Raw genomic sequence first — 17,501 nt, forward strand, 5'->3', positions numbered from 1 at the left:
GTCTGATTGCTGGCTTCGTGGTCTTTTCGCCACATAAAAATTTGCAGGTCCCCATGGATTGCTGCTTTCATTGTGCAATGCAAAGACATTGATGTCAGTTTACTGGCAGCTCTAAATTGGCCCAGTCTGTGTGTTCGGTAGGACAAGCTGAAATCCCAGAGAACAGAGTTATTAATTATTTGTGAGTGGTAAAAATTGTAAAGGCCTTTCTGTAAGGAATGATTAATAATCAAATAAATAACAGGATTCAATACAGAAAAGTCTTTTGATCTCTCAGCATGTTAATATAAAAAAAACAAACTCTAAGCCAACACTCCTCAACAAAGTCCAAAACCAGAATTTCTTTTCATAAGAGTTATTTATTTACCTGAGTGCTAAGTCTGGATGTTTTGCTGTGCATGCAAGCCTTCTTTTATAGTGAAGCTGAAATGCAGCACACACCACATTTGCTCACAGTATGTGTCGTATTGTATGTCAAATACGGAGGTGCCCAAGAGCAAGTGATGAGCAATCAAAACAACAAGCAACAAAACTTAAAAATATATCAATACCAATAAAAAACAACTTTGGTGTGCTACTCAATTGAATAATAACATAACAGACACAAAATTAACTAAGAGAAAACAAAAGAGATCATCAAAATCACAACATTTAATTAACTGTGTGTTCCTGATTAAGATATCCTAACAAATAACAATGACAAATATTAACATGCAGTCAAGATGCTGTATGTTCGAGAGTGGATTCGGACCTTTGGATGTAGTAGCGTCCCAATCATAGCTGGCCCCGGCCTGTCTGTTAGTAAAGACTGCAGCTATCTGTGAAAAGGCCAGACTAGAAAAATACAGATTATTAATTTTTTATGTTTATGCCAAAATCAGAAAGTATGTTTGTTTTACGTGTTTACAAATCAACTTCACATTATTCCCTTTTTTTTTTTAATTTAACGAAAGACAATTGTGTTTTTGATACCATTTGTGTCTTTGACATTATTATTCCTTTCTGAATACAAGTGCATCACACATTGTGGCATTCAAATCAATAGTTTAGACTGTACAATCTCAATTCCTACAAAGCTGGGTCAGTATGGAAAATGCTAAACTGTAAAAACAAAAATGAGTGATGTGTAAATTCTTTTCAATTAGTACTATATCAAAAATGCTACAATGCATTAATGTGAACTTAATTGTTTTTTTGAAAATATACAATTATGTCAGATCTGAAGACTGCAACACACTTCAAAAAGCTGAGATAGTTGAGTGTTTAACACCGTGTGACGTTGCCATTTATTTTGATAATGCCTATTAATTGTTTGGGCACTGAAGGCACAAATTGGTTACGTTTAACAAGCAGAATTTTCCCCATTCATCCATTACACAGATCTTCATCTACTCACTTGTACACAGCTTTCATTGCCATATTTAATACAAGGGACATTCAAAAACTTTTTTTTATATTCTATTTATTAAGAATTTCAAAAACAAATTGCATCACTTTTCCACATAGTCACCTTCCTTTGTGATGCAATTTTCCCAGCGTCGTACCAACTTTTTAATGTCCAATTACTACTCCGCCCGTCTTCACCGTTTGCAACAAAAATATAAAAGTGCCAAGACTTTTTGAACATCCCTCATACTTCAAAATGTACCATGCATTCTTATTCAGAAACAGGTCAGGACAGCAGGCAGAGTCAATCCAGTACCCCCACTCTCTGCCTAAACAGCAAGAATGTGAAACATTCACGGACGTCCCTAGAAAAGACGGCATCTAAATGGCGCCTATGTTGCCTAAATATTGAATACATATCTTTCTGCATTAACGGTGCTATCACAGATATGAAACTTAACCATGCTATGGGCACTTACACACCCGTATACCATAACAGACACTGGCTTTTGAACCTTACGCTGATAACAGATTGGATGGTGGTTTTCCTCTTGGCCCAGAAAGCATAACTTTTTCCCAAAAACTATTTCAGCAGACCACAAAACACAATTCCACTGTGCTACTTTATAAATCGGAAAGAACTGAGCCCTGAGAAGTCAGCGACGCTTCTGGACAGGGTTGATTTATGGCCCCTGCATTGCATGGTAAAGCCTTAACTTGAATCTAGGGATGCAGTGAAGAATGGAATCAACTGAAAGACCAAAGTATTCCCAAGCCCATCTAATGACATCCATTAAAGACGCAAAATGTTTTTTAAGCCTGTGACATCAATGAGACCAAGATATGGCAGAATTTCTCAGATCTTTTTGTTATATTGTGTACTGCAGAGGGACAAAATATCAAATATAATACTGATTTGTCTTTGGGGAATGTTGTTCTCAAAGTGCTGGATTTGCCAAAGGACATGATGGCAAATTAGTAAGCCTCGGCTCATCTCTTGGTCTTGGAGGCTTCTTATATGCTAGAACAGGATTGCCATACCTGTTTAACATCACCTGTATTGGATCAGCTTGTTATTTCAACTTATCACATCGGAATAATCCTAAACTACCCCGTCCCAACTGTTTTGAAATGTATTGCAGGCATCAGTTTAAACAGAATAAACATATATCTTCTAAAACAATCCAGTTGATTAAGTAAAATATTAAAAACCTTGTCTTGATACTGTTTTTGTTTGAATTCAAGTCAATGTAAATTTACAAATCACTCCTTTTTGTTTTTATTAGCCATTTCAATACTGTACAAGCCTTTTTGCAATTGGGGTTTGCACTAAGTAGAGGGCTTTAAAACCTTACAGTTAATTTCCAAAATCTTACCAAAAGCAATACTTAAATTCATTTTTTAACTATTGGAGATTAAGCATCTTAAGTAATTATGGTAACATAACTGTCAAAGATTCTCAAATGTAACTTGTACTTTGGCTGTTGTACTGGTGTGATCCATTTGGGAGAACAGGATGTCTAAATTCTTTTTGTGGTGCAAGCCAGAGTTACAGATGATACAGATAATAATTCCTAAAAATAAAAAAATAAAAGATGAAATAAGGACAATGAAGGCTGACCATAAATTGTTTGTTGTAAAAACAGAATAGCTCACAAAATTCAAAATCGCTTTCAACCCTACTACAGCACTCTGTTTGATGTTCTTTCATTCACTGTAAAACAGACCCAGCATCAATTAGTGTTTCGTTTCTGTTACTTGATGTTTACTAGATTTAAAGATATTTGTGATTATGTACTGTACATACATGTTTTGTATTTGTAAATCTTCATAAACATCCTGAACTGGTTTCCACTGAAGAATGGACTGAATTGAACTGATTTCACGCTACATTCTGTGGTCTTCCATGGATGACAAATACTGTTTGCAACAGCTTGGTAAAGGTTTGGCATCAATTGAATGTATGAAATACCCTTAAACACAAACATCCAAAATGTTACAAAATATTTACTGTATGTGCCATACTATGAGGAAAACAATACACCAAGAAACCAAAATTTTGTTTCATAAAGTCAGTGTTTTATGAGGATAGAATCGGCTCATCTTAACAGTATGTCAGTTTTTTAAAGACAAACTGTTGCAAAGACATTTTGAAGACAGTAGATTAAAAGTCTAATAATGTTATATACATAGTAAAATAATGTTAAAACAGTTATATATGCAGAATAATATATATGTAAATATGCATTCAAGTACATTAAGAATATATGATGTTGGCAAGGGATACTGAAGGCGACGTGGCAAGTGAATGGCAAACGGCAGAGGACGTACGCCACAGGGTGCATAGTTTTACAAAAAGAACTCCTACTACTGGCTGCAGAGTTTTTCTGATGGCCAGTGTAGCTAAATGGGTACCATAAATAAATGGATAGAACTGTATTTGTTCCCAGGGGGAGATTTGGCTTTTTACAGATTAAATAAATAGATAAATATATATATGCACACACTATGGTCTCTTTATGATGGACTGGTGCCCGTTCCAATGTTTGTTGCTGCCTTGTGTCCTATGAAGGTTAGAACATGACCTGCAATGACACCCTGTGGTCTGAGCACACACCAGAATGACTAAAAAGGAAGAAAATTAAAGAGAAAGAAAACCTCTGACTTGGCAGTTAGTCACAGTGAGACATTATGGAGGCGTATTGCCATTGGTATAAAGGAGCCCCAGTAGCGTTTCTTGGCACACTTCTGCTGAATAATTAGTTGGCTGAAAGTACTAGGTGTTAGTGTGTCAGTCTCTTTTAATTGTCTTCTTTGCTATGTCCTCTTGGGGGTCCAGAGTGTTTCCCATAACTGACTGTGCTCTTTTAATTAGCTTGTTAATTCGGTGGGCCTCTCTTGAAGTGATATTACCAGTCCAGCACACCACAGTGTAGAAGATCACATTGGGCGTCAAAGAATTGTAGAAGATGTCAAGGATGCCACTACCTGCATTAAAGGAATGCAGTCTCCTAAGAAAAAAAGAGCTTGCTCTTCCCTTTCTTATATAGTTATGTAGTTATATATATATTTTATTTGTGTTATGAGATAAGTCCAACTTGTCATTGATGTGGACTCCAAGCACTTGTAGGAGTGCACCACCGCTTCATCCACTCCCTGAATTGTGACTGGACATAGAGGCTCTTCTGCTGTGGCCAAGTCAATAGCCATTTCCTTGTCTTTGCTGATGTTAAATTCCAGACAATTCTTTTTGCACCAAGAAACAAAGTTCTCCATATGACTCTGCTACTCTGTCCCATCCCCTTTATTGATACACCCCATAAGTGCAGAGTCATCTGAGAATTTCTGCTAATGATATGGCCTAATGTTATTTTTATACTGTGAGGTGTATAATGTGATGAGAAAATGAGGCAGGCCCTTTCTTTGGGGTGCTCCAGTGTTGCTCATATTCATGTAAGAAACACAGTCCTTGAATCTCACAAAGTGCGGTCTGCCTGACAGACAGTCCATGGATGGTACACCCTGTCTATGTAAATTCTCTTACTGTGAGGACACTGATGTGAGAAGGAAGTCAAAAATGGTTCTGATGGTAACCTTTCAAGTGGATGAAAAATAGGAACAATTATCATCCATTTGGAGCCTGAGAATATCATTTTTGATATATCCATCCATCCATCCATTTTCCAACCCGCTGAATCCAAACACAGGGTCACGGGGGTCTGCCGGAGCCAATCCCAGCCAACACAGGGCACAAGGCAGGAACCAAACCAGGGCAGGGTGCCAACCCACCGCAGTTTTTGATATATCCTTCCTTCCATTTCCCAAACCTGATTATTCCAATTCAGAATCAGTTTTGTGTGCAAGATAATAGCCAACACTGCCTGGGATTCCCGTCCATCATGGGATACTATTGCACACACCCCCACCCTCATTCAGGGTTAGTTCATACTCGTCAATCTAACACGTGCATCCTACCCCTTCTTATGTAATTGGAAATAGCTTTCATTTAATCTATTTTATACGTACAGTAAACATAAGATAATACAACTGTTTCTCTCAAACCTAGACATATGATATTGCATTAATTGGTAGGAACTTTAGGCAGGGTATAATGGCCTTAAATTATTCAATTCTATCAACAGAATGAATTCTTAATTTAGACTTGCATCTCCATCTTTTTTGACTGACGTTTAGTTCAGTCTATTTTTATTGGGATGTTTCTTCTGTTGCTAGGAGGTACTGCAGGATTACACAGATTTGTCAGGATCTTGGCCATGAAGGCATGATGAACATATGGTTGTGCTTATTAAATGCTTTTACACCTGCTTTCCTGAATGTCTTGCTGTTTGAAGTTTGCTTAAAATGGAGCAAATGCACTCTTAGAAACAGATACCATTTGCTCAGAAAGGCCTTACTGGCACGCTATTTTCCATGTGAATTTCTCAAATTCAGAAATATGCCATGTTTTAAAATGCAGAGCTAATCCTGATTTGCAATTTAAAGCACACATGTTCAAGTTTATTGTCATGTACGCAGTGCAATGAAATTCTTACACACATGTCTCTCCAGAATATTCCATCCATCCATCCATTATCCAACCCACTATATCCTAACAACAGGGTCACAGGGGTCTGCTGGAGCCAATCCCAGCCAACACAGGGCGCAAGGCAGGAAATGAACCCCGGGCAGGGTGCCAGTCCACCGCAGGGTGCACCCACACACACACACACACCAAGCACAACTAGGGACAATTTCAGATCGCCAATGCACCTAACCTGCATGTCTTTGGACTGTGGGAGGAAACCGGAGCACCTGGAGGAAACCCATGCAGACACGGGGAGAACATGCAAACTCCACGCAGTGAGGACCCAGGAAGCGAATCCAGGTCTCCTTAACTCGAGGCAGCAGCGCTACCACTGCACCACCGTGCCACCCTCTTCTGAAAATTGACAGTAATATAACACCAACAAGAGACAAGCACAAAATGCAACAGCATACACACATGTGTAAAATTATATACAATAGGAAAAAATATATACAGTATTTGTTATTGTAACTGCCTCTTTAATAAACTTACGAAGCTACTAGTGGTCCTCTACCAGTTGCTAGAAGGGAGGAGTGAGAAAAGCGACAGTGGAGGAGGTCTGAGGTCTGGACCCACTTTTCCAGGGATATTATTTTAATTGCACAGCTACATACACTGTTGCGTTAAAATCAAAAATGAAGGCCAGACTGTGAAAGATGCCCGGACACAGACAGACACGGAGACAGCCAGATGTCCAAAAGCACACAAGTTTATTTACATAAACACTACACAGGACACAACTTAGCCTAAACACAACTTACAGTCCTTTACTCCTCAGTCTATTGCCACCTCCACTCCACTCCTCGCAAGCTCCATCCTCTTCCACCCGACTCCGGCTCCTCGAATAGAGTGAGGCAGCCCCTTTTATGGCCCACCCGGATGTGCTCCAGGTGCTCCCTGATGATCTTCCGGCAGCACTTGCTGGTGTGGCGGAAGTGCTGCAATCCATGGGTCAGGAACCATGCAGGCGTCCCCTGGTGGTGGCCACGGACCCCCACAGGGCTGAGCTTCCCAGCTCTGTATCAATGGCCCTGATGGAATCCAGGGAGGCTGCCCTCTTGCATCCAGGGGAATATATTGCCCATCTCCCGGTCCTTCCGGGTTCCAGGCATCCTGGTGGGGCGAGATCCCTGGCCGTCTGCCACAAGACCTACTGGAGTGCAGAAGATTAACAATAAGCATCACAATTGGCATCTCTAAAAGCGGTCCGAGGCCCTGTCCCCTTTGATTTGCGCTTTCCAGTGGTTTCCTTGGCCGTGTACTAATAGTGTGCTGAGAACGGCAAGAAACATGTACTGCAGATTGGAGAGGAGGTCCACCATGACAACAGCCAGGAGCTTGTTTAAACATACTGGCTTCATCAGTCTGTTAGTTTCTCTAATCTCTGGAAATACAAACATATTTAGAATCTTTTTTTTTTTGTCTAACAAAAGTGTTCTGAGCTTCAGGCACATACCATGTAATCTCCTCCAGAGAACACACCTGTGAAGATTACTGTATGCCATAAAGGTAATTTATATAATTAAAAACAAAGCTCAAATTTGAGTGTATAGGAAAAAAAAGTACTTTGTGATACCCCCATAGATATTCAAAAGCATACAAATAGGACCACAAAATAAATCAATAGCTGGACTTCTAATACTCGGATTGAACTATAGGACAGGTGGTACTTTTTTCTTAAGGAGAAACTCTGATTTAATTTGAAACTGATCAAAATTAAATTTCTTAACACGTATTTACTGAACTTGAATTCTTCAGCAGCCAAGTTGAAAGTAACATGTGATAATACCACATGAATAGTAATTGATGAGGAACAAAATTACTTTTTACCTTAGTTAGGGCTTACATGTTTTAAATATTAAAATGCAATGCAAAACAGAAGGCAAACAAAAGAAAAACAATAATCATTTTTTTAACTGGGTTAGAATGTGTTTTTATATATGGCATGGCAGCAGGAACAAAGTACCATACCAAATCATTAAAATAACAGGGCACAAAATAAGACATTGTAAAAAAAAAAAGAAAATGTATAATGGATTCCTTTCAATCTTCAAATTTTGGTGAAATTGTTATTTTAAAAAGTAAAAGGTCCTGTAGTGGGATATAAATGTGAATTCAATTATGGAGATCTTTCTTTTTGAAATTCATTTCATGTAGTAGATGGACAGAAAATGTATTCAGTTAAAGTATTAACAATCTCAAGCTTTTGTGCCATTATCAGTATGTGAGAAGTAGGGCAACCTCTGCCTCCATGTGGATTATGGTTATTTGATTCTCTCTATGGGGAGTTGTTTGGTATTGATTCCACCCCTTAGAGTCCAAATTTCCATCACAACACATTTAAACTGCACAGGGGTTGCTAAACCTCTAAACATCAGACTTTGTTTCACAAATGTAGCACATCTAACTCCAATTACCAGTTAAATGGGCACAGTACCAGGTTTTGTGTATACAAATAACATCTGGAGGACTATTCAAATCTAAAACATGTTTTAATGATTTATTATTTCTAACATTCAAATGCTGGAATGAAAATATTTTTAAATCCAAAATATGCCCCTTAAGACTCTTTACCATCCACTCCTGAGCCACATCTCTTATCCTTCTATCCTAGACCTTCTCTGCAGAGCATTTCATGCACCTGTTCTGCCATGATTCCAGACATGCCCAAATACGTGCTCTCAGCATCCATTGCAATCTTCAGTTGATCAAATTTCTGAATTGTGCTATTTGTTACTGCACACATATAAGCAAAAAAAGCCCTTTTGACAATCGGTATATCTAATGATACATCACCAGATGAACATCTCAGGTTTACGGCCTCAATCCAAATTCTACTTTCATTTATATATTTCAATGAATCCTCTTTGGTTTACCATTGTGTAGAAAAGGTATCAACTCTTTTTGCTGCTTCTCCATAACTGATAATGCATCATTTTAACCTTCTGAACCTTATGAGGCTGTTGAAACTCTACAGTAATCCCTCGCTATATCGCGCTTCGCCTTTCGCGGCTTCACTCCATCGCGGATTTTATATGTAAGCATATTTAAATATATATCGCGGATTTTTCGCTGCTTCGTGGGTTTCTGCGGACAATGGGTCTTTTAATTTCTGGTACATGCTTCCTCAGTTGGTTTGCCCAGTTGATTTCATACAAGGGACGCTATTGGCAGACGGCTGAGAAGCTACCCAGCTTACTTTTCTCTTGCGCTGACTTTCTCTGATCCTGACGTATGGGGATTGAGCAGGGGGGCTGTTCGCACACCTAGACGATACGGACGCTCGTCTAAAAATGCTGAAAGATTATCTTCACGTTGTTATCTTTTGTGCAGCTGCTTCCTGAAACGACATGCTGCACGGTGCTTCGCATACTTAAAAGCTCGAAGGGCACGTATTGATTTGTGCTTGAAAAACAAACTCTGTCTCTCTCTATCTCTCTCTCTTTGTCTGCTCCTGACGGAGGGGGTGTGAGCTGCCGCCTTCAACAGCTTTGTGCCGCAGTGCTTCGCATACTTAAGCCAAACAGTCCTATTGATTTGTTTGCTTTTCTCTCTATCTCTGTGACAGTCACTGCTCCTGACACGCACTCCTTTGAAGAGGAAGATATGTTTGCATTCTTTTAATTGTGAGACGGAACTGTCATCTCTGTCTTGTCATGGAGCACACTTTAAACTTTTGAAAAAGAGACAAATGTTTGTTTGCAGTGTTTGAATAACGTTCCTGTCTCTCTCCAACCTCCTGTGTTTCTGCGCAAATCTGTGACCCAAACATGACAATATAAAAATAACCATATAAACGTATGGTTTCTACTTCGCGGATTTTCTTATTTCGCGGGTGGCTCTAGAACGCAACCCCCGCGATGGAGGAGGGATTACTGTACGTACGTTTACTGGTGTTAAAACACCTAATCTCGGATCCCCCTTCGCATTTCCTAAATTCATGACTAGCATATCTCAGTCCAAACTGCCAGTATTTAAAACATCTTAAGGGAGGAGGTTTACGTTCTTGCACCTAGATGCTTAACACACGTAACACAACTTTGTTGTTTGATAATACTTAATCTTAGAACAGTTCAAAGCAGAAGAAAAAAATAATGTATTAAAACCAGACACTTTTTACCACTGCAGGACTGCAATCTTTTAACTATAGCAACCTTACCTTCCTTCAAATTATCTTCAATAGCTTCAACTGGAATTCACAGAGAAACTGCTTGTTTAATTTCTCTACCTTTATACTCTTCTTATAGAGTCACATATCTAATGATACCATTCATCCATCCATCCATTTTCTAACCCGCTGAATCCGAACACAGGGTCACGAGGGTCTGCTGGAGCCAATCCCAGGCAACACAGGGCACAAGGCAGGAACCAACCCCGGGCAGGGTGCCAACCCACCGCAGGACACTGTCTAATGATACCTCCATTGAGAATTCATAAAAGGTTCTCTTTTCTTTTACATTTAATTAATACTTCACCATTAGTAAGGCAAACTGTTGAGTCAAATTTCCAAATTCTTTCTGAATGGCTTTTGCAAGTCTTCTCTAATGTAGAAACCCTTAACGGGATGTTCATCTGCATCTGAACCAAACCCTCCTTGACTTATTTTCCTCTTGCTGGAAGGAAGCTCAAATCCACCCCTGCACTAATTTCCTCCATCGGAACTTTGAACTATGATAATGTCTTCTACAGTACAATGCATAGCTAATCCAAACCAGCACCTCTGGTATTGTACACTAAAGTTTTTCTCAGGAGTTCTGTGTTAAACATCCAGAAATGCTGAGACATTTTCTGTCTTGAGCTTCATTTTTTGAGCAATTTCTTATTTCCTCCTAAATTTTGGGGCATATCTGTGCATTGATGCTTCCAGTCGTCTCATCGATTGACCATCCTGGATTGCATGTTCTCACTGTGTTTGAGTGGGGTTTCCTCCTAGTTGTTCTAGTTTTTCTCCCACTTCCCCATTAGTATTCTGGTTAAGTTAACAGGCAGTTCCATGTGTGTTTGCTTATACACTATAGAATCTTCCTTGCTTTTGCTTTGTCACTCATTTTCCTATAAATCACAACCAGTAAACCCCATGTTGACTGAATGGCCTTCTGTATATACTGTAAAAATTGTAACTGTGATTGCAAGCCGTGTTTTATTCAACAATATTTACACATCAGCCTCTTGTCCCAGTTGGGCAATTTCTTTACAATATCCCCAGAATATTTTATTGCTAATAAACCCAACTGAATTCTTTCAACTGATGCTGATTCACATAAAGTGTTAAACAGAAAAGACTTTTTCCATTATATGACCCATTTAAAACTGCAGGATTGGACTTTAAAAGAAAAAAAAAAAACCTCTCCCTTACTGGAGTTTGATGTTTTGCCATTAACAAAATGAATGTGCCATGTTAAAAAAATTAAATGTGTATACAGCTCTGTCCCCAGCCACCATGTTATAAAGGTTCACCAACATTATTTTTGGTTTTCAAAATAACCTCAGCCACTCATAGTGGTTGTTGGATCATAAACAACACTGCAGCAAATAGCTTTTTGGCCTTTATAAAAGAAATTTTAAGCATAATTGAATGTCAAGTACTCTTCCACAGAGAGGGAGACTTATGGAGATGATTGTGGCATATGTAAATGTTTTATGTGGAAAATCTGGCAGTCATACCATGTTAGCAGGAAAAGATAATATTAAAAAGCGTCAAATTTGCTTCTGCAAAATATTTTTCTGTTTAATTGTTTAAAGGATAATTAGTAGTAAAAAGGTACTGTTACCTTCAAATGCACACAAGAGTACTGTTATTACACAACATGGAAATATTTAGATTTGATTTTTAGTAATTGAATCCTCATTCATAAATGTAATGTATACACTAGGTAGCTTATTTTTATTTGAACAAATGCTGAGCTCATACAATGTATTAATCCACTTACATTCTAAGTAGGCAGTAAATGAGAAAATTTGTCTCTGTCTGTTAATTGTCATTTTAGAAGTCTGAGCTTCTCTTGATTAAAACCAGGCTCTGAATAAGTGTAATGGAGTTGGTTCTTTCAGTTTGTACTTAAAGACTGGTGCCAAAAATGTAACTTAATATAATTGTCCTTCCTTGTAGGGCATTGGATTTCTTATATATAATTACAGAAATGAGCAGAACAGTAAGGCTGGGTCTGGGGTCTGAATCTCTCTGTGTGAAATTAGTACTCTTTCCCAGTCATTTGTGGGGGATGTTTCTGAGTACTCATGTAAGACCTCCCACACATGAATGAAATGAAGTGTTTCATTATAAAAAGTGATAAACTCCATTTACATTTTTAGAACCACAAGTGTAGAATGAGTCCCATGCCATTGTCAGAGTTGATTTTACTGTTAAATGTTTTTCACTAGCTCATTATATATTTATTATATTAAATGACTTCTGTTCATGTTAACTATTAGCTTTTGCCATTAGCACTCTTACAAAGGGCTTTAATTAAAGCCTCTTGATCTGTGACCCAGTACTGCTGTTATTCTTGCACAAGGTTAAGTATCTTTAAGAAAAAAACAGCACAAGCAAGAGCAGCAGATGATAGGACTCCAAGGGTCCATTTATCAGTAACTTGTAAAGACATAAGAAATTCCCAGTAATCATGTTCTTCTGTAATTAACAGTGTATTTTAGAAGTGTAATCCAATGCTGTAATTCAGACGTCTCCGTCCTGGTACTATGATGACTTCCCTGGCATACAAACTGGACAAAAATGAACTATTCCAAATTTGAAATATCTCACTCTATGAACATATATGTATTATGTATATGTACTGTATGTATGTTCATATATTCAAATATGTTCATATAGATATTAATATATATCTGGCATGAAAAATGTATCTGTTTGTTTCAAAATTCAGTAAACTACAATCAATGCCTTCCAAAAACTGAGCATTATAGAGGTTCAACTAATGCTTCATTTACTGTACTTTTGAGTTATTTATTATTAATAAACAGCACACACAAGCCTTGAGAGACAGCTTTTATGAGGTGCTATTTAAAACTTCATTCTTAACAGTACAAACATGCCACACTGGAATACTGTACAGCATATACTCTATATCATTGGAGGTAAAATTAGAGTACAGCCTTTAACAGGAAAGGCTATTTTTTCCTTTCTAAATCACTTGATTTCTTTACTCAGCTTTACATTATTTAGCTTTAAGTTATTATTTTTTTGTATTCTGTACCCTTTTTACTGGTCAGTGCTACAAGAAATACCCAAAATCAGGCAAATGACAGGAATCCATTCTAGATGGTACACCAGTGCTTTGCTGAGATAATGTTAAGCTTCCACTATCACTCAGAACTCACAATGGTTCTTTCTTTGTTTATTTCTTTCTTTTTATCTCTTTTATAGTCTCATCTAATTTCTCTTTTTATAATAAGCCTGTTTGTGTGATTATATTTAACAGTTTATTTACCCTTGGGGACCAAGGTGGTGAGTACAGTATACCTACAGCAGCAATATTATAATCTGATCTCTTAAACACACAAACGTTTATTCTTTTGGAGTTGTTTTTACAACTTATCAAAACGGTTCATGACAAATAATATATTAGTTGCGTGGTTTAGACCTTACAATAATCAAATCATTAAAAAAGTAACACATACACTGCATACTTTATTAGCTTTATAATTGTACATCACTAATATGTATGTTTATGAAAATACAATTCAAGTATAATCAAAGTCAACCAAGATAGCCTTGAAAATTTTAATTTGTAACATACACACAGCGCACAATATGAGACTTTTTCATTTTTTTTCTCTGTGTGAGTATCCTTTATAACAACAGTACTCAGACTTAGACCCAGTGTGAGATGCAGTTTCTGGAATTTGTCATAGCAGCCAGTTTCAACTCAAAGGTTTTTTTTAGTGTTTTATATATATTTGAATACTGGCTTATTCTGTAATTCTAGTTCTGCTCTGTTGAATTTGATATGGCTTTCAATATATTTAGTTCAGTTAAAATGTTTTAGTTGAAATACTTATGGCTTCAGTTATAGTTATTTACAGTGAATTACGTCCTAAAGAACACTGATGGAAATGAAAGAAAAGTTAATTTTCCATCACAATACAGCAAACAGTGCGAAAAGTATGTGAATACTCTGCCATGAAACGAAATAATACAAAGAACATATATAAATAGGAGTAGACTGTTGACAGTAGTTGATCAGCCATAGAGTAGGCATCTCAATAGAAGGTCCAAGAGTCATCGAGAAAAAAAAAAACAAAACACAAAGTATAACCAGTCTCTAATGCAAGAGAACACCGCTGGCATTTCAGGTCTGTTTTGTACATCAACACTGACAGAGTGTGGTGATGTTTTCAGGTGCTACTTATGAAGATAAAAACTAATTAATTGTCACTTATAAATATGCTACCTGGTGCGATATGAAAATTCAGATATATGCTCTATGCATGCTTTTTGACAATATCATTTGAAGGAGTGATGGCATTACCTTTACATATGCTTGTGCATTTATTCCAAAGAAATACTCCTAGTGTAGCATTTGGAAAAACTGAATAATAATAAACTATGGGAAATAGCTTATTTTATTTCTTCAATTTCTGTTAAAAAGATGGTGGTTTGACTGTAATGTAAAGTTGACATAAAGTTTATGATTCAAATTTTCAATTTGGAATAAGGACAGTGAAATTAGGCTCAGTTTCCATTTTTCAGACAGTCACTATAAATATTCATTCCTCCAAATCAATCTTTATCTGAAAGCAGCAAATGGTTTTAAATTATTATTATTTTGTATCTTTAAATGATTTAAATTGTACAGTTATATTTCTGAATTTTAACAGAAAAGCCAAAATTTGAAGAAACACTATAATGAAATGGTTGAATTTACAAGATAAAAGTCACCACACCTGATGGGTTATGTGGCTGGGATTTACTAACTACAATGTATAATTGTAGTTATTGTATTGTATGTACAAATAAAGCAGTAAAGTGAAGTTTTGCACCAGAAATTACAAAGCTTGATAACAGATATACAAGAAGATCCTTTTTCTTTTAACCTGTAGTACACACAGTGAGACTAGAGAGAAAGCATAAGAAAGCCCCTGTCACAGATAACAAATAACTGACTAATGGAGGTCATCTTTAGTTAAGTGGTATAATTTCCGGATCTGTTTCAACAACCTGTGGTTGCATCTCAGGGAGGATGACAAGAGAGTTGTGCAGAGTAATTCTTCGAAACTTTTTTTATTTGAATTGTAAAGGCAATATTTTAAATTGCTCCCATCTATATAGAGTATAAGTATCTTTACACATTGTTCCATTAAAAGGCTAATATTACATTCAATTCATCCATATATAGTGGTCTTCACTAACTGTGAGTTCAAAACACTTACACAAATTCACAGATACCGTATAGTAAAATACATATATGAACTTTACATAAACAAACTGAAATGTCTGCAGTTGAACATAACTAAATCATGCCACAATAAAGTTTCATTAACGTAACCTTTCAAACATAGTTGTTTGACAATGGAGAAGAGAAAAACAAGGACTTCAGTTGGTAGCATCCCTGGTGTAATGATGAAAACAGAGAGATAATATAGGGTAGGGGACTGGCCAGAAACAAAGAAAATTAGTATGGTGAAAAGAGTTCAAACAAAGTTGTGGACATCTTGTACCTTTTGTCGGCTATGCATGCAGTGACTTAACAAGTTTCTTCCCACATCAGGTTAATCTTCATCTGTGGAACTCTTTGTTCGTTGGATGCAGGTTTCCTATTGAATGCCCACTTCTGGTGCCGTTGTTCTTCAAATAGTGCCTGTGTCAGGACCTTTAGGTGAAACCGTAAGTGGCATCAGGGCCTGTCTCAGGATTCATCCTCCAGTTTGCAGTTGAAAGAGCAGCAGATATTTCTGACTGTATTCTCTCAGTTACTTGAGGTGGTAGGCTTACCTTCCTTGAGCCATGTAGATTGCTCCCCACATGCACATATGCAACACTACATAAAAAATAAATAAATATGGGTGTCCTGAATTACTTTATAACAGGCAAATTCACACTTTTATAGACCTAGGCTAACTCTTCACAAAGGCCATTCCGCAATGTTTGTAAAATTATAAGGTCTGGTGATGTGTTAATAGCCATTGAATCAGAGGTTTGCATTACTCTGAAGTTTCATTTCACATATAAATCCCACAGATTATAAAGTTGAATATAAAATATCTACACTTTGAAAGAAAAATCCACATGTTATTGAATTCTTTGAATCCAGTTCAAGGTCATGGAAGCCAAGGCCTATGCCAACAACATTGTGCACAAAGCAGGAATGAACCCTGGATGAGGTGCCCGATGAGACAAAAATACAGTATGCTTGAACAGTTTTTTTAAAACGCACTTCTAAATTTGACCATTTTTAAAAAAAATCAAATACTATGTAAATAACTTTAAAAAGCTTTAACCAATTTCTTCATTCCATCACACTTATACATTTTCCCATCTTTAAAATCTACTTGTTTTTGTAAACTGCTTGTTGCATAGCAGCTGGCTCCTAGCGTGTTTTTCTCTTTTTTATTTTTTTGAGCCTGAATTGATACTTAGCCCAGCAAAACCAGTATGAGAACTTGAGAGATGAACAAATTTCACAATATTTGGCTCACTAAAACAGGATTTTGCTCATATAAATTTTTGGTTTAGTTGCCAGTCACTCCATAGTAAATTATATTCCTAGGAACCCTGAAAAAAACAAAGGAATAAGGTAAAATTGGCTTTTATTGATGTAGTCAGTCCAAGTTTTAGAGCTCATTGTGTGTATGATTGTAGACTGTCAGCTTTTTAAATAATTAATATTGTGGTTTAAAGAAAATATAAACCTTGTGGCATTATGGTTGTAATATTCATTATGTTAACTTTTCAGCTTTTGCTATCTCATTTCCTTAGGTCAGGACTAGTACAGGTCATGTACTGAATTATAAAACAACTCCACGTTATAATTTTATTCTTGATTATAGATATTGTAAACACTCAGGTGTAGATTTGTTTCTACCATAACTACAAAAATTATTTCTGCCAGGTGGTAGTATATAAGGCGAAAAAATAGACAGTCCATAGTGTTGCAGTTGAGGTAGAAAAATGTACTAACTCTATCAACACAATTTTAATCAATTTCTAGTTTAGGGAGCTCTACTCAATTTTACTCATACAAGAAGTTAAAATAAAGATGGAACAGATGCAAATACCTGCATGAAACAGTTCTGCAATTGAAAGCATACATTTAGATAGATAGATAGATAGATAGATAGATAGATAGATAGATAGATAGATAGATAGATAGATAGATAGATAGATAGATAGATAGATAGATAGATAGATAGATAGATAGTGTGGGGGAGGAATGATCTCCTCAGTCTGTCAGTGGAGTTAGGACTGATTATCATTATGATTATTATTATGACTGCTTATCAGCTGTAAGAAGTTGAAAACAGTTTAGTCCAGTAGCAACAAACATCATTCTTAAGAAAAGAAACATCAGCA

The 17,501-nt window shown here is 36.8% G+C and overlaps 1 protein-coding gene across 1 annotated transcript in view; it reads left to right on the plus strand.

Moving 5' to 3' along the window:
* ccbe1 (collagen and calcium binding EGF domains 1) overlaps positions 1 to 17,501 on the plus strand; it is a 353,313-nt gene that overhangs the window by 277,690 nt on the left and 58,122 nt on the right. The window lies entirely within an intron of this gene.

The sequence above is a fragment of the Erpetoichthys calabaricus genome, chromosome 5, assembly GCF_900747795.2.
Source record: "Erpetoichthys calabaricus chromosome 5, fErpCal1.3, whole genome shotgun sequence".
Classification (NCBI taxonomy): domain Eukaryota; kingdom Metazoa; phylum Chordata; class Cladistia; order Polypteriformes; family Polypteridae; genus Erpetoichthys; species Erpetoichthys calabaricus.